The 14,975-nt window shown below is 36.0% G+C and overlaps 1 pseudogene; it reads left to right on the plus strand.

Annotated features, from left to right (window-relative positions):
- The first annotated feature begins 907 nt into the window (after positions 1-907).
- On the plus strand, positions 908-1,948 carry LOC143672083 (macrophage scavenger receptor types I and II pseudogene; annotated as a pseudogene).
- The last annotated feature ends 13,027 nt before the right edge of the window (positions 1,949-14,975 follow it).

The following is a 14,975-nucleotide window of genomic DNA, read 5'->3' on the forward strand; positions in this document are numbered from 1 at the left end:
AGTGATTTGCTGTCATCCATATCATAACTCAATCTCTGCTTCCTTCACATGATTATCTTTTCTCTGTCTTTCTCCTACTGACTGGGTCCAAATTTTCTCTCCTTATAAAGACAGTAATTATATTGTATTAGGACTCACTCTAATTCAGTTTGGCCCCATAGTAACTAATAATATTTTCAAAAATCATGTTTCCAAATAGGATTACAATCACAGGACTCAGGGTTAGAACTTGAACATATCTCTTGGGTGGGAGAATTACATAAATAACAGTAACTTTTTGATTACCTTCTCATTTTATTTTGTTCATATTTCTTGGCTATGTTTTAACAGTAACCATGAGGATTACAGCTAACATTCTTAATATATAACAATCTACTTTAAATGAATACCAACTTAATAACATACATAATATCTCCTATTTAACATCTCTGTCCCCTCTTTTATCCTGTTGTCATAAAAAAATTATGTCTTTATGTATTTTGTTCAAATTAACATAAATTATAATATTTTATGCATTTGTATTTCAAATCATGTAGGAAATAAAAAGAAGAGTTACAGACAAAAAATACAGTAATATTTGCTTTCCTTTACTGGAGAGCTTGATTTCTTCATATGGCTTCAAATTACTCTGCAGTGGCCTTTCATTTCAGTCTAAAGGACTCCCTACAGCATTTCTTGTAGGACAGGTTTACTGGCAATTAATTCTCTCAACTTTCATTTATTAAGAATGTTTTAATTTCTCATTCATTAAAAATTAATTTAGAGAAACCTGCAGAAGCAATCTTGTGCATTGCCTTATGACATAAAAGACAAGGCTTATTGGCAGCCAGCCCCAGAATGCCAAAGTCTTCAAGAGAAAGCATTTCTTTTCTGACATCTCAATTTTGGACTTCTAGCCTCAAAACCAAGCATGGAGCAGATGGACAGATTTCCTGAACAACACGAGGAAGCTGATAACTGTTAAGAATCTGTGAAATTTGATGCCCACTCAGTGACAGCTTTGCTTCTTGAAAATCTTAAAGATGGCCCTGTCATTCAAGAGAAACTGAAGTCCTTCAAAGTGGGACTGATTATCCTTTATCTCCTGGTGTTTGTAATTCTCATACCTGTTATTTGAATCAAGGCAGCTCAATTCCTAAAGTGGAAAATGAAGAATTCCACAGCTTGTTCAATGAATGAAAATGGTATACCTGCAGGACTCATGGGAGAAGGAAATAGCAGTAAAGATGAAAGAATATTTAGAGAAGTTTCTGTGGAACACCTGAGCATCATGGAAAAGACAATACAGTATATTTCTGATATGGAAACCAATCTCATAGATTCAGAGCATTTCTGAAATTTCAATGTGACAATTAATTAAGTATTTAATGATATTTTTCTCCAGCTAAGTACCTTACTTTCCTCAGTCCAAGCACACTGAAACTCAGTAGATGAAATCTCTAAGTCCTTACTGAGACTGAATGTCACTTTGCTTGATTTGCAGCTCATTGTAGAAACACTGAATACCAAAGTCCAAGAAAATACATTTAAACCAAAAGAGGAGATCAGAAAACTAGAGTAGTGTGTGTATAATGTATCAGCAAAAAATATGCCTATAAAAGAAAAGCAAGGGCATTTGGGACAGGAAATAAAAGAAATAAAACAGTTGGATAATGTCACTAATGATCTCACACTTAAAGACTGGGATCATTCTATGACGTTAAGAAATATCACTTTAATTCAAGCTTCTCCTGGTCCCTTAGGTGAAAAAGGAGATATAAGTGCAACTGGAGAAGGTGGTCCACAAGGTATTCAAAGTCCAATAAGTTCTCCAGGTCTTAAAGGTGATTGGAGGGCAATTGGCTTTCCTGGAAGTCCAGGATTCTCAGGAAAGATGGAGAAGCCAGGTAATCCTGAACAAAAAGACCAGAAGGGAGAAAAAGAGACTGGATACACAGCACAAGACTGATACAACTCCACGTTAATATTAGGACAGGGTGCTTTTAATATCAGTTGGATTGGGTGGGGATACCCTCTAATATTATCTCAATAAAAGCCCTTCATCTCTGGACCAGTCTTCAGCACAACTGACTTCCAAGATCCCATTTTGGCTCCTCCAACCAACTGACCTTGGTTTCTGTGTCTTTCCTGGTTTCTCCCTGGCTTCTTCTCCTGGTCTTTGGTGCTATTGGGACCTCTTCTCCCATGATCATATCTATCCCAACTCCAGCACTATACCACTATCATTGCCCTACATCATTGCCCTGGATGCCTCCCCATGTACTGAGTGGTTGGTTGCTTTAGTCAATCCTCAGGTGCTAGGTCAGGAACCCCAATCTACTAAGTTCTAAGAGAAATCTCATGGGCACTGATTACATGCACATTCTTTACATTGCAAAACATTATTTTTAACCAAGGATAGGGATTACATAGGGGATTCATCATTCAATCAGTATAAGTTCATCGTGTACTTCTTAGAACTGCACACATAACAGCTAATAATATAGATATCATCTCTGGCCTTATGGAAATGTTTCCATGAGAAACATAATCAAGTAAATTGCGTCCATGAATAGTGCTAGATTGGGGGAAGGACAGGGTTTTACAAGTATTCAGAGGAGATCAAGATTTTTTAATTCATTAGAGTGTTAAAACAAGTTAATTGATTTTTATTTGTTTGGTTTACCTTCTTGTCTTCTAATTCTCCAAGTTATAATGTATTTTTTTCAAGTGTTAAAATGAGATAAAAGTGGAATTTGGAAAGTTTATTCAATGATTTGCGCAAAATCAAAACTTTTTCCCTTAAATTACCCAGTCATTCTAAGCAAAATCATTTTGATTATGAAAAAAAATGCTTATAATTTTTTTATTCTAAAAAGTTCTTTGTATTTTATGCCTTATGTAACTAGTTTAGATTCTCAAGAAGAATATTTCAGTAGAAATGGAGATATTTTGAGTATATGAAGAATGGGATGAAAGTAGGAAAGCAGTAAGGGAAAGCAAAGACAGAATGAAAAAAAAGAAAAGGAAAAGCAAGGAATTCCATGTTATTGCATGTCTTTCTCTTGATTAACATACCAAAATTTCACAATTGTCTCATCCTTTCCTTTTTTACCCAGCCCCAGCATTATGAGTTACATCATTAAGGTTCTAGTATCATTCTTAAGTATATTTTATGTATTTGTATGTGTATCTCATGATTTACATTCTCTCTGTAAAATGGACACCTTAAAACCTACCTCACAAGGTTTTTGTGTGGGTCAAATACGATATTGTGTATAAAGACACTGTAAAATTAAAAAGTGCTGTAAACATTAAAAATTTTGAAATAATTTAAAGCTTACAGGAAAGTTGCAGAAATAAATACAGTAACAATACATAGAACTTCAATGTGCCCCCCATTGAGATACATATATTTATCAACTATTAACTTTTTGACACATGTATCATGTCACTCTATCATTTATCTATATAGCTATTAATCTATCTATCAGTATATGTAGATAGTATCTATCAGTATATATATATGTACATAGTATAGCTCCCTTCTTACTTGTCTCTATTCATTTCTTGGCTTCAACATTCCCAATCTATTTCCTTGAAGCCTTAATCCCTACTTATTGTTGACATTTTTATTTCTTGCACAAGACAGGGATTCTAGAGGCTGGGAGTGAGAGAAATCATCAGTTGGGATAAGGTGTGGTAAAGCTCTTTATCCTAGGGAGTAGGCCTTTTTTATGGGGAAGATTCTGGTTTAATTCACAATGATTACTCTTCCCCTCTACATGCCAAAACCAGGATGGAATCTTTATGCATCTTCATCATGAGAACCTCGTGGGATTACTGGAGGTAAAGGATAAAAAGGTGGGGGGTCCCCACAAGACTGAAGCTCCCAAAAGTGCTTTTCAATCTCATGTTATTTCATCCTCAGCCTCCAACAATTCATAGAAATTATCATTGAAGTAGTCCTACAAGTTAATGGCTCTAGTACTTCTGCTACATGTAAATAGATCTCAACTATTTCTCTCTAGCGGAAACTGTGTGTTCAGATTTTGGTGTGTGTGTGGGGGGGTGTTTCTCTAAAACCTCAGTTCTCTGATGGGTCAAAAAAAACATTGGTTTTCAGTTTATCTATCTTTCCCTCATTACAAGAATGGAAGTAATGAATTTACATATCACTATTGCAGTCAGAAGTTCACATGGGCCTATTTAATAAAATGGAAAGATGCTGACATCCTTAGTGTAAGTCATCTTGCCTATCTGATTATTGAGAACTTTGTCTATAATTGAAGCAGCAGATTTGAAGAGGCAGAAGAAAGGAATAGTGAATTAGAAGACTCGACATCTCAAATCCTACACACAAAAGAACAGATGGGAAAAAGAATGGAAAAATATGAGTAGACCTCAGGGAATTGAATAGCAACATAAAGTGCATGAATCTATATGTTATGGGTGTCCCAGAAGGAGAAGTGAAGGAAAAGGGGCAGAAAGAATAAAGAGGGAAAACCACTGAGAATTTCCAATCTCTTATTAAAAACATATAATTACAGATCCAAGAAGCACAGCATACCCCAAACAGAATAGATCAAAGACACTTATAATCACATTGTTAAATATCAAAGACAAAGAGAATTCTGAAAGCAGCAGAAGAAAAGTAATCCATCACATACAAGGGAAGCTTCATAAGACTAAGCATAGACTTCTCAGCAGAAACCATGGAGGCAAAAATACAATACTCTGATATATCTAAGATTCTAAAAGAGAAAAACTGACAACCAAGAAATCTATATCCAGGAAAACTGTTCTTCAAAAGTGAGAGAGTGTTTAAAATATTTACAGACACATAGACACTGAGAGAGTTTGTGGACAAAAGACATGCTTTATAAGAACTACTAAAGGGAACATAACAGGCAGATAGGGAAAAAAAAGGAGAGGTTTGGTGAACAGTGTAGAAAGGAAAACTTACAGAAGGGTAAGGGTACAGAATAAGGTTATGATGCACTCAAGAATGTGGATGAACCTTGATGATGCTATGTTGAAATTAGCGAGGAAGAAAAGGTCAGATATTGTATGGTCTCACTAATATGAACCAATGTTAATGAGTGAACTTTGGGGGTTAAAGGTGAGAACACAGGTTACCAGGAGATAGAAAGAGGGTAGAGATGGGCTTTTGATGCTCAAGAAGTACAGAATGTTCAACAGGATTGATTGTGAAGATCCAGAAATGGATAGCATAATACTTTCTGATTGTAGCACAATATTTTAAGTACATTGTACAAAGCTGAGTGTGAGTATAGTTGAAAGAGGAAGTCTAGGGGCATGTGTGGCACTAGAAGGAAATAAAGAAGATATAAAGACTAAGATTCCATAACTTAGTGAAACCTAAAGTGTACAATGATGGTGATTAAATGTATAAATATAGGAATATTTTTACATGAGGAGAACAAATGAAGGTCAACATTGCAAGGTGTTGATAATAGTACCATATTTGGAAAAATGCAATCAATGAAAACTAGAGTCTATAGTTAGAAATATATTGTAACATGTTTCCATTAAATGTAGCAAAAGCTAAATGTCAATAAGAGGGGGATATAATGCAGGGGTATGGGATTCCAGATGGTGGTGGTATTTCTCCTTTTTGTATTATTTTATTTCATTTTTTATGCTTCAGTTATTTCCTCTTATTCTTTCTTCGTGAAAGAAATGGAAATGTTCTCATATAGATTGCGGTGGAGAATACATAACTATGTGATTATACCAAGAACAATGGATTGTTTATTTAGGATGAATCGTGTGGTATTTGAATAAAACTGTCTTACAGATAAACAAAAAGATACTGATGCTGGTGAAAATGTGGAGAGAGAGATATGCCTATTCACCCTTGGTACGGAAAGAGAATGGTGCAGTCCCTGTGAAGGGCAGTGTGATGGTTCCACAAGAGGCTAAGTAGATGGTTTACATATGATCCTGCAACCCCATTATTAGGTATATGCTTGGAGGAACACGAATGGACAATTGCACACTGGTGTTTATGGAGGCAGTATTCACAAATTTCAGTGGATGGAGGTGGCCTAAGGGTACATCAACTGAATAATGGAAGGAAGGGTGAACTGTGGTGTATACATAAAATAGAATATTGAGTAGCTACAAGAAGGAATGAAACTGTGAGGCATGCAACTAGGTGAATGAACTGCAAGGACAGTATATTGAATGAAATAAGCCAGGAATTAAATGACAAATGTTATAAAGCCTCACTAATATGGACTAACTAAGGGCAAACTCTGAGAATTGAACTCAAGAACATAGGTTATCAGGGGAAGGCCTATGGTAAAGGTTCGTAGTGTGTAAGTTCTTTCAGCAGTCACATCTATTCTGGAGTTGTAACTTTTATTTCTAAATTTTAATATGCTGAGTTCTTTCTGTATGTATTGGTCATCCCCTAGAACTCTGGTTATCTGTATGACACCTGAAACTCAGAGCTAGAGATCTGCAGCTATAAAAGTCAACATTACCCCATAAAACAACTGTTTAAAAAGCTGAAAAAGAGTCCAGACTTCAATTAGAAACGCGAATGAATCTGATCTAGTTAAGGCTAAGGTAAATCAGACTAAAGGGTAAAGGATGATATTGACTGCATTTTAAAACTTCAATTTTTTGTGAAACCAAAGGAAGAGACATTTATTTGGTGTAAAATTTATATTCTCTGCAGCAAACTGTCAAATTTAATTTGTATGTTTTTTTTTTACTTGAATACAATAATTGCATGAACTTAACAGGGATGAGATATTGTTGACTTTTACAGGTTGGTGTGATGCCCTGATACATCTTAGAGTAATCTGGGAAAAAAATGAAAAAAAATTCACAAAGTGCCACTGAGGGACTAGGAAAAAAAGTAGAAATATTAAACTTTCCCACTTAGGGAATTCCTGATATTCTTGCAAGCATTGGGCACTACAAACTTAATAGTACAAACCCTCAATCTTGGGGCTAGCCCTTATGAAACTTATTCCTTCAGAGGAGAAGCTAAGCTTACTTATAATTATGCCTAAAAGTCACTCTCTGAGAACCTCTTTTGTTGCTCAGATGTGGCCTCTCATTCAGCAAATTCTGCAGGTAAGCTCACTGCCCTTCCCTCTATGTGGGACATGACACCCAGTGGTGAGCTTGGCCCTGACATCATGGGATTGGGAAAGACTTCCTGACCAAAAGGGGGAAGAGAAATGAAACAAAATAGAGTTTCAGTGGCTGAGAGATTTCAAACAGTCAGGACTTCATTCTGGAGGTTATTCTTATGCATTATATAGATATCCTTTTCCAGATTTTAGTGTATTAGAGTAGCTAGAAGGAAATACCTGAAATTACCAAACTTTAATCCATTAGTCTTTATTCTTCAAGATGATTTTATAACTATATAGCTTTCATGTTGTAACCATGTGATTGTGAAAACCTTGTGACTGATACTCCCTTTTTCCTGTGTATGGACAAATGAGTAAGAAAATAAATAAATAAATAATAGGGGGGAAGAAGGGATATGGGATGTTTTGCATGTTCTTTTATATTTTTATTTTTTTCTCATTTTTTGGTTAATGAAAATGTTCAAAATTGATTGTGCTGATAAATACACAACTTTTTTTTTTCACATGGGCAGGCACCAGGAATCAAACCCAGGTCCTCTGGCATGGCAGGCGAGCACTCTGCCTGCTGAGCCACCATAGCCTGCCTGTGAATGCACAACTTTTTGATGCTATTGTGAACCATTAATTTGGATGATTATATAGTATGTGACTATATCAATAAAATGGCATAAAAAAAAGAAAAGAAGGCACAAGCCCTTGGATTCCAATACACTGAAAAAAGGTTATACAGTATTATCAATGTATTTTATGTCAAAGAATTGTCAATTTAAAAGTGTCAAATTTATTTTTATATTATGCAAATTTTGTCAAAATTAAAAATAAATAAAAATTAAAAAACTAGCAAACTGAATCCAGCACATATTAAAATAATTATACATCATGATCAAGTGAGATTTATCTATCATATTTAAGGCTGGTTCATATGAAAATGAATTAATGTAATGTACCACATTAACAGAAAGAAGAGAAATGATGCATTATCTGCTCAGTTGATGCAGAATAAGCATTTGAGAAAATAGAGCATCCTTATTTTAAATGCAATTTTATTGAGATATATTCACACACTATATAACCCATCCAAAATATATAAACAATGGCTCACAGCATCATCACATAGTTGTGCATTAACACCACAATCACTTTTAGAACATTTTAATTACTCCAAACAAAGAAATAAAAAAGAACCCCCAAACCATCTCAAACCACATATCTCCACCATTATATATATTTGTGGTCTTTATTTTATTACTCACCTACCCATACACTAAGGAAAAGGTACTTTAGTCACAATGCCTCTATAGTCACATGGCTACATGACAAAAGCTATACTGTTATACAATCATTATCAAAGATCAAGGCTACTGGACCACAGCTCAACAATTTCAGATATTTCCTCCTAGCTATTCCAATACACCTTTTACATACACATTATATTCACATTGTGTATTACATACACATTATATAGATGTTTCTTTTTAGAAACTAAAAAGAAATCTATATAATGAGTCAGTGGTCACAATCATTTGCCAAATTCTAATTTCTCAGCGATACTTCCTCCCTCTTACCTGATCACTCTCTCAATCTTCAAGGATATCTGGGAAATGACCATTTGAACTTCTTCATGCTAGGAAGGAGTGTCAAACTTATGGGGCAGAGGAAAGAAACTGGTATATGCTCTTGGCGAGACCTCTGTTTTTTAGGACTTATCCGGCATAAGTACAATCTGTATGCCTTAAGTTTCTGAGCAAACTTACTAAAAAAGACTTTTATAGAGTCATAGATATAGCTCAGGGTATTCTTCAGGGTCTTCAGGAATGCTATCATTTGAGGTATACAGTGGCAATAGTCAATATCTGGCTGAAGCTTGTATAAGAGTAACCTCCAGAATGTCTTCTTGACTCTACTTGAAATCTCTTAGCCATTAAACTCTATTTTGTTTCATTTCTTTTCATCTTTTTGGTCAAGAAGGCATTCTTAGACCTACCCACAACTGCTCGATAAAAAGCACTTAGAACACTAGGAATAGAAAAAAATATTCTCAACATGATTAAGAACATGTATGAAAAATCCACAGCTAACATCTTACTTAATGGTAAAAAACTGAAAGCTTTCCCTCTGAGATCAAGAACTAGACAAGGATGACCACTGCCATGACTGTTATTGAATATTGTACTGGAAGTTCTTGTCAGAGCAATGCAGCAAGGAAACAAAATGAAATGCATCCAGATTGGAAAGGAAGAAGTAAAACTTTCCCTATTTGTAGATTATGTAGTCCTATATACAGAAAACCATGAAAATCCATGACAAAAATCCTAGAGCTAATAAATTAATTCAGCAAATTTTCAGGGTATAAGATCAACACACAAAAGTCTGTAGAGTTTCTATACACTAATAATGAACAGTCTGGGAAAGAAGTAAAAAGTTTCTATTCATAATTGCAACAAAAACGAATTAAATATGTAGGAAAAATTTTAACTAAGTATATAAAATACCTGTACACAGGAAACTAAAATACATTGCTAAAATAAATTAAAGAACACCTAAATAAATTGAAGGATATTCTGTGTTCATCACTTGGAAGACTATCATTAAAGTGTCAATCCTATGCAAATCAATTTATAGATTTAACTCAATTCCTATAAAAATTCTAACATTCTTCTTTGCAGAAATAGAAAAGTTAGTCATTGAATTTATATGGAATGGCAAAGGACCCTGAATAGCTAAAGCCATCTTGAAATAGAAGAATGAAGTTGGAGAACTTATCCTTCCAGATCTTAAAAATATTACAAAGTCATAGTAATAAAAACAACATGGTACTCACAGAAGAACACTCAACTGAGAAAGAACAATCTCTTCAAAAGATGGTGTTGGGAAAACTAGAACTCAATTTGCATAAAAAGGAGGGAGAACCCCTACCTCAGAACATATACAGTAATCAACTGAAAATGGGCCAAACACCTTAATATAGGAGCTACAACTATAAAACTCCTAGAAGAAAATGTAGGGAAGCCTTTTGAGGAAGCTGAGTCAGGCAATGGTTTCTTAGACTTTACACACTAAACCACACAACAAATGGAAAAACAAATAAATGGGACCTCATTATAACTCAAAGGTTTTTTCCCAAAAAGACTTTATCTTGGAAGGAAAATGACAACTTACACAATTGAAGAAAATATTTGGGAACCACATATCCAGTAAAGGATTGATCTTCAGAATAAATAAAGAAGTCCTTCAACTTAACAACAAAAAGACAAACAACCTAATTAAAAAATGAACTTAAGACTTGAGTAGACATCTCTCCACAGAAGATATATAAATGACCAAAAACCATTGAAAAGATGCTCAACATCATTAACCATCAGGGGGATGCAAATCAAAACTACAATGAGATACATTTCATACACATTAGAACAGCTGCTGTTATAAAAAAATGGAATGCAACCAGTGTTGGATAGGGTGCCAAGAAATAGGAGTACTCATTCATTGCTGTTGGCAGTGTAAAATAGTGTACCTACTGTGGCAGAGCTTGGCGGTTCCTCAGAAATCTCAGCAGAGTACTTCCATATGACCTGACAATTTCACTAATAGGTATAATGGCAGTTATATTCAGTTGCCAACTTGGCCAGGTGAGCATGCCTAGTTATGTTGCTGTGGACATGGGCCAATGGTACATGAACCTCATCTATTGCTGATTACATCTGCAGTCAGCTAGGAGGCGTGCCTGCTCAATGAATGGCATTTGAGTTAATTGGCTGGTGCTTAAATGAGAGAGCTCAATGTAGCACAGCCCAAGCAGCTCAGTATACCTCATCTCAGCATTTGCAGCTCAGCCCAGGCCTTCAGAGATGCAGAAAGAAATTACCCCAGGGAAAGTTGTTGGAACCCAGAGGCCTGGAGAGAAGACCAGCAGAGACCATCCTGTGCCTTCCCACGTAAGAAAGAACCTCAGTGGAAAGTTAACAAAATAAATTCCCTTTTATTAAAAGTCAATTAATCTCTTGTGTATCACATTCCGGCAGCTAGCAAACTAGAACAGGTATATACATCAAAAAACTTGAAGGACAGAATGCAAACAAATATTTGCATAATGATGTTCATAGCAGCATTATTCACACTTGACAAAGGATGGAAGAAATCTATGTGTCCATCAGCCAATGAATGGATAAATAAAAAATGGTATACACATGCAATGGGGTATTATTCATCTATAGAAAGAAATGAAGTCCTGGTACATGTGATAACATGTATGTACCTTGAAGACGTCATTTTGGGTGAAATAAGCCAGACACAAAAGGACAAAAAATTTATATTCTCACTGTTTGAAACAATTAGAATAGATCAACTCACAGAGTCAGAATCTGGAATATAGGTTATTCGGGAATGGGGTGGGGATAAGGAATGGGAAGTTAAGGCTCAAAATGTACTAGGTTCCTATTTGGAATGATAGAGATGTTTTGATAATGGATTGTGATGGTGAAACATCATTGTGAACACAATTGACAGCACTGAAATATATATCTTAATATGATTAAAAGGAGAAGTGTGAGATTTTGTATATGGTTAAGTATACTAAACAAACAGTGAACCATAAGTTAAACCATGGACTTTAATAAATAGCACACTTATAAAAATGTGCTTTTGTGAGCTGTAACAAATGTTCCACCCCAATTCAATGTATTAATAGTAGGGTGGTGGCATATGGGAATCCTGTATTTTATGCATGATTGTTCTGCAAATCCACACATTCTGTAAAAATGAAAAATATTTTGTTTAAAAGTTACTTGGTGGGGGTGCAAGTGCAGTTCAGTGGTAGAAGTCTTGTCTACCATGTGGGAGACCTGGATTTGATTCCTGGCCATGCACTTCCAAAAACAAACAAACAAGCAAAACAAAAAAGAAACAAAACAAAACAAATTCAGCAAATAGTGCTGCAATAATGGGATACTCACATGGAAAAAGAGAAATGTGACCCCACCATACAGCACATAAAAAAAAACATGTTACTTGGTACACAATAACTTATCTAAAAATATCAAGACTGTGGAAGACAAAGGAAAGTATGAGGGACTATCCTAAATTGGAGATTAAGGACCATGACAGTTAGACATGTGTTTGAAGGACCTTAGCAACAAGAGGAAACAAGATATTGGAAGTTAAGCCAATTTCCTAACAGATGAATAAGCAATAACCTGAAAAATAAGGAATGGTAATATATGAAGAACCCATAAAATAATGATTAAATTTTAAGCACCTTCCACAACCAGAGTGGAAGACATCAGTTTATTCATTTCAAGAACCTTTTTATATTCTTACTACTTATCCATCCCCTGGTATTGACTTGAATCAGTCACTAAATGACCAGTAAGCTGATGATGGGGGCAGGAATGAGATATGCAAGGCAGAAAATGATAAACGAATCCAACCATGTGTCTCTTTCCAAAGGAAGACCCAAACTAATGTAGTAGAAAGATATAACATTAGATCAAGTTCAAAATTTTACATAATATCTAGGACAGGGCATGCTAATTTTAAAATCATGCTTATGCCTAAAAATAACTATAGTTCTCTCCATTAACCAAAAAGCATAAAAGCCATGGGCTTGCTGAAATTTTCATATGAGAGCATGAGGGGATTATCTCAACTTCATGCATTTTCTAAAAGGTGGTTGGAAACAAAAATAAGATGGTGCCTTGATTATATGAAAAACAATGCTTGCTCAATATACTGGAAATAATTGTTGAAACCTACTGGCCAAATTTAATCATTCTATGGTGATTTCTCTAATTCTGCTCAAAACTTATATAAGGACAACACACTGCCAAAAGCACAAAATTACTAATTTTTACCCTAAGGAAAAGTTTTGTCATCATCCTGGGGCTTACCTTAATGGGAAGATGAAGACTTGTACAAGAATATAATCTTACTTGTCTTAGGCAGTGTCACGGTCAGGTTCATGTGTCAACTTGGGCAAGTGGTGGTACCTGTTTGTCTGGTTGGGCAAGTGCTGGCCTGTCTATTGCAAAGAAGACATTTCATAGAATTAAATCATGATCATGTCAGCCGCATCCACAGTTGATTCCATTTGTAATCAACCAAAGGGGAGTGTCTTCTGCAATGAGTGATGCTTAAACTAATCACTGGAAGCCTATTAAGGAGGATTCAGAAGAGACAGGCTCTCTTCCTGCTTCAGCTGGTGAACCTCTCCTGAGGAGTTCATCCAGACCTTCCATTGGAGTTGTCGGCTTCACAGCCTGCCCTGTGGATTTTGGACTCTGCGTTCCTGTGGTCACATGAGGCACTTTTATAAATTTTATATTTGCGAGTGTTTCCTGTTGATTATGTTTCTCTAGAGAACCCTAACTAATACATCTTGGTACCAGGAGTGGTTCTTAAGGAACAGAATCTTAAAAATGGGTTTTTATGAATGATTTTCTACTCTGACTGGACTCAAAGACACTAAGGACTCTGATCCCCATAATCAGAATGACACTCCCAATCCATGGAGTGAGTGGCAAAAGAGATAGTCAAAATATCACCATTCAATTCTCCTAATGCTTCGCTTGTATGAAGTCAGGCTCTGGGGTATAAGTTTTTTGACACCTTTACAGAGTTTTGTAGAAATAGGAGGTATAGAGATGTTGGTTCATTGTTGTTAGATACACCGGCTACATTAAGGAGTGAAAGGGATGGGCTTAAGGCTTCAAACGAGAAGCTTAAGCGCTATCTGACAGATGTAGAGGTTTCTATGACTATCCTGAAAGAAAATCTTATTTCCTGTAGCCATAGACTTGAGATCTCTGAAAACCAGACTCAGAATCTTGTTGTAAGAGTAGCAACTTTAAACGTAAACTGAAATCTCAGTGTTACATGGTGTCTGCCATTAAAGTTAGGGCATTGATTGGAAAGGAGTGGGGCCCTGAAAAATGGGATGGTGACACAGGAATGGATAATGTTGTTGGAGGTGAGGTTGAAACCCTAGATCATGCTGAGTCTTCTCTAGATAACCCTGTAATAGTTTGCCCTGAGCATATAACAGCCCCACCTCCAGCTTGCCTTGAGGAGTTGGTCACCCAGCCTCCTCCTGAAGGGATTAGCCCTAGAGTGATTAATCCTGTTTCACCAGATGAAATTGCAAATGAAGGCCCTGAATAAAATGGTTTGGAAGGTATTTCTAATTCTTTTCATGACCCACCCCCACCACCCCTCATTTCTTCCAGACTTATAACTAGACTAAAGTCCCAACAGGTCCCTAAAGATGAGGTACAAAGTATCACACAGGAGGAGGTATGTTATACTCCAAAAGAACTGTGAATTTTCCAATTTATATAGACAGAAATCAGGAGAATATGTGTGGCAATGGATATTAAGGGTGTGGGATAATGGTAGGAGGAACATAAGGCTGGATCAGGCTGAATTTTTTGATATGGCCTCACTAAGCAGAGATTCTGCATTCAATGTTACAGTTCGAGGGGTTAGAAATGGTACTAAGTTTGTTTGGATGGTTGGTTGAAACATGGGTCAAAAGGTGGCCGACATTGCCTAAGGTGGAAATGCCTGAAATGCCAGAGTATAATGTAGATGAGGGGATCCAGAGGCTTAGAGAGATTGGAATGTTAGAGTGGATTTATCATGCAAAGCCTGCTCTTACACCCCAGGAATGTCCGGAGGATGCACCTTTTATCAGAACAGTGAGAAATAAATTTGTGAGACTAGCACCATCATCCCTGAAGAGCTCCGTGGTTGCACTTCTCTGTAAGTCAGATATTACTGTGGGGAATGCTGTCACTGAGCTGGAATCCTTAAACACAATGGGGATGGTGGGGTCTCGAGTTGACAGAAGGCAGGTGGCAGCACTTAATC

Source organism: Tamandua tetradactyla, chromosome X (genome assembly GCF_023851605.1).
Source record: "Tamandua tetradactyla isolate mTamTet1 chromosome X, mTamTet1.pri, whole genome shotgun sequence".
Taxonomy (NCBI): Eukaryota; Metazoa; Chordata; class Mammalia; order Pilosa; family Myrmecophagidae; genus Tamandua; species Tamandua tetradactyla.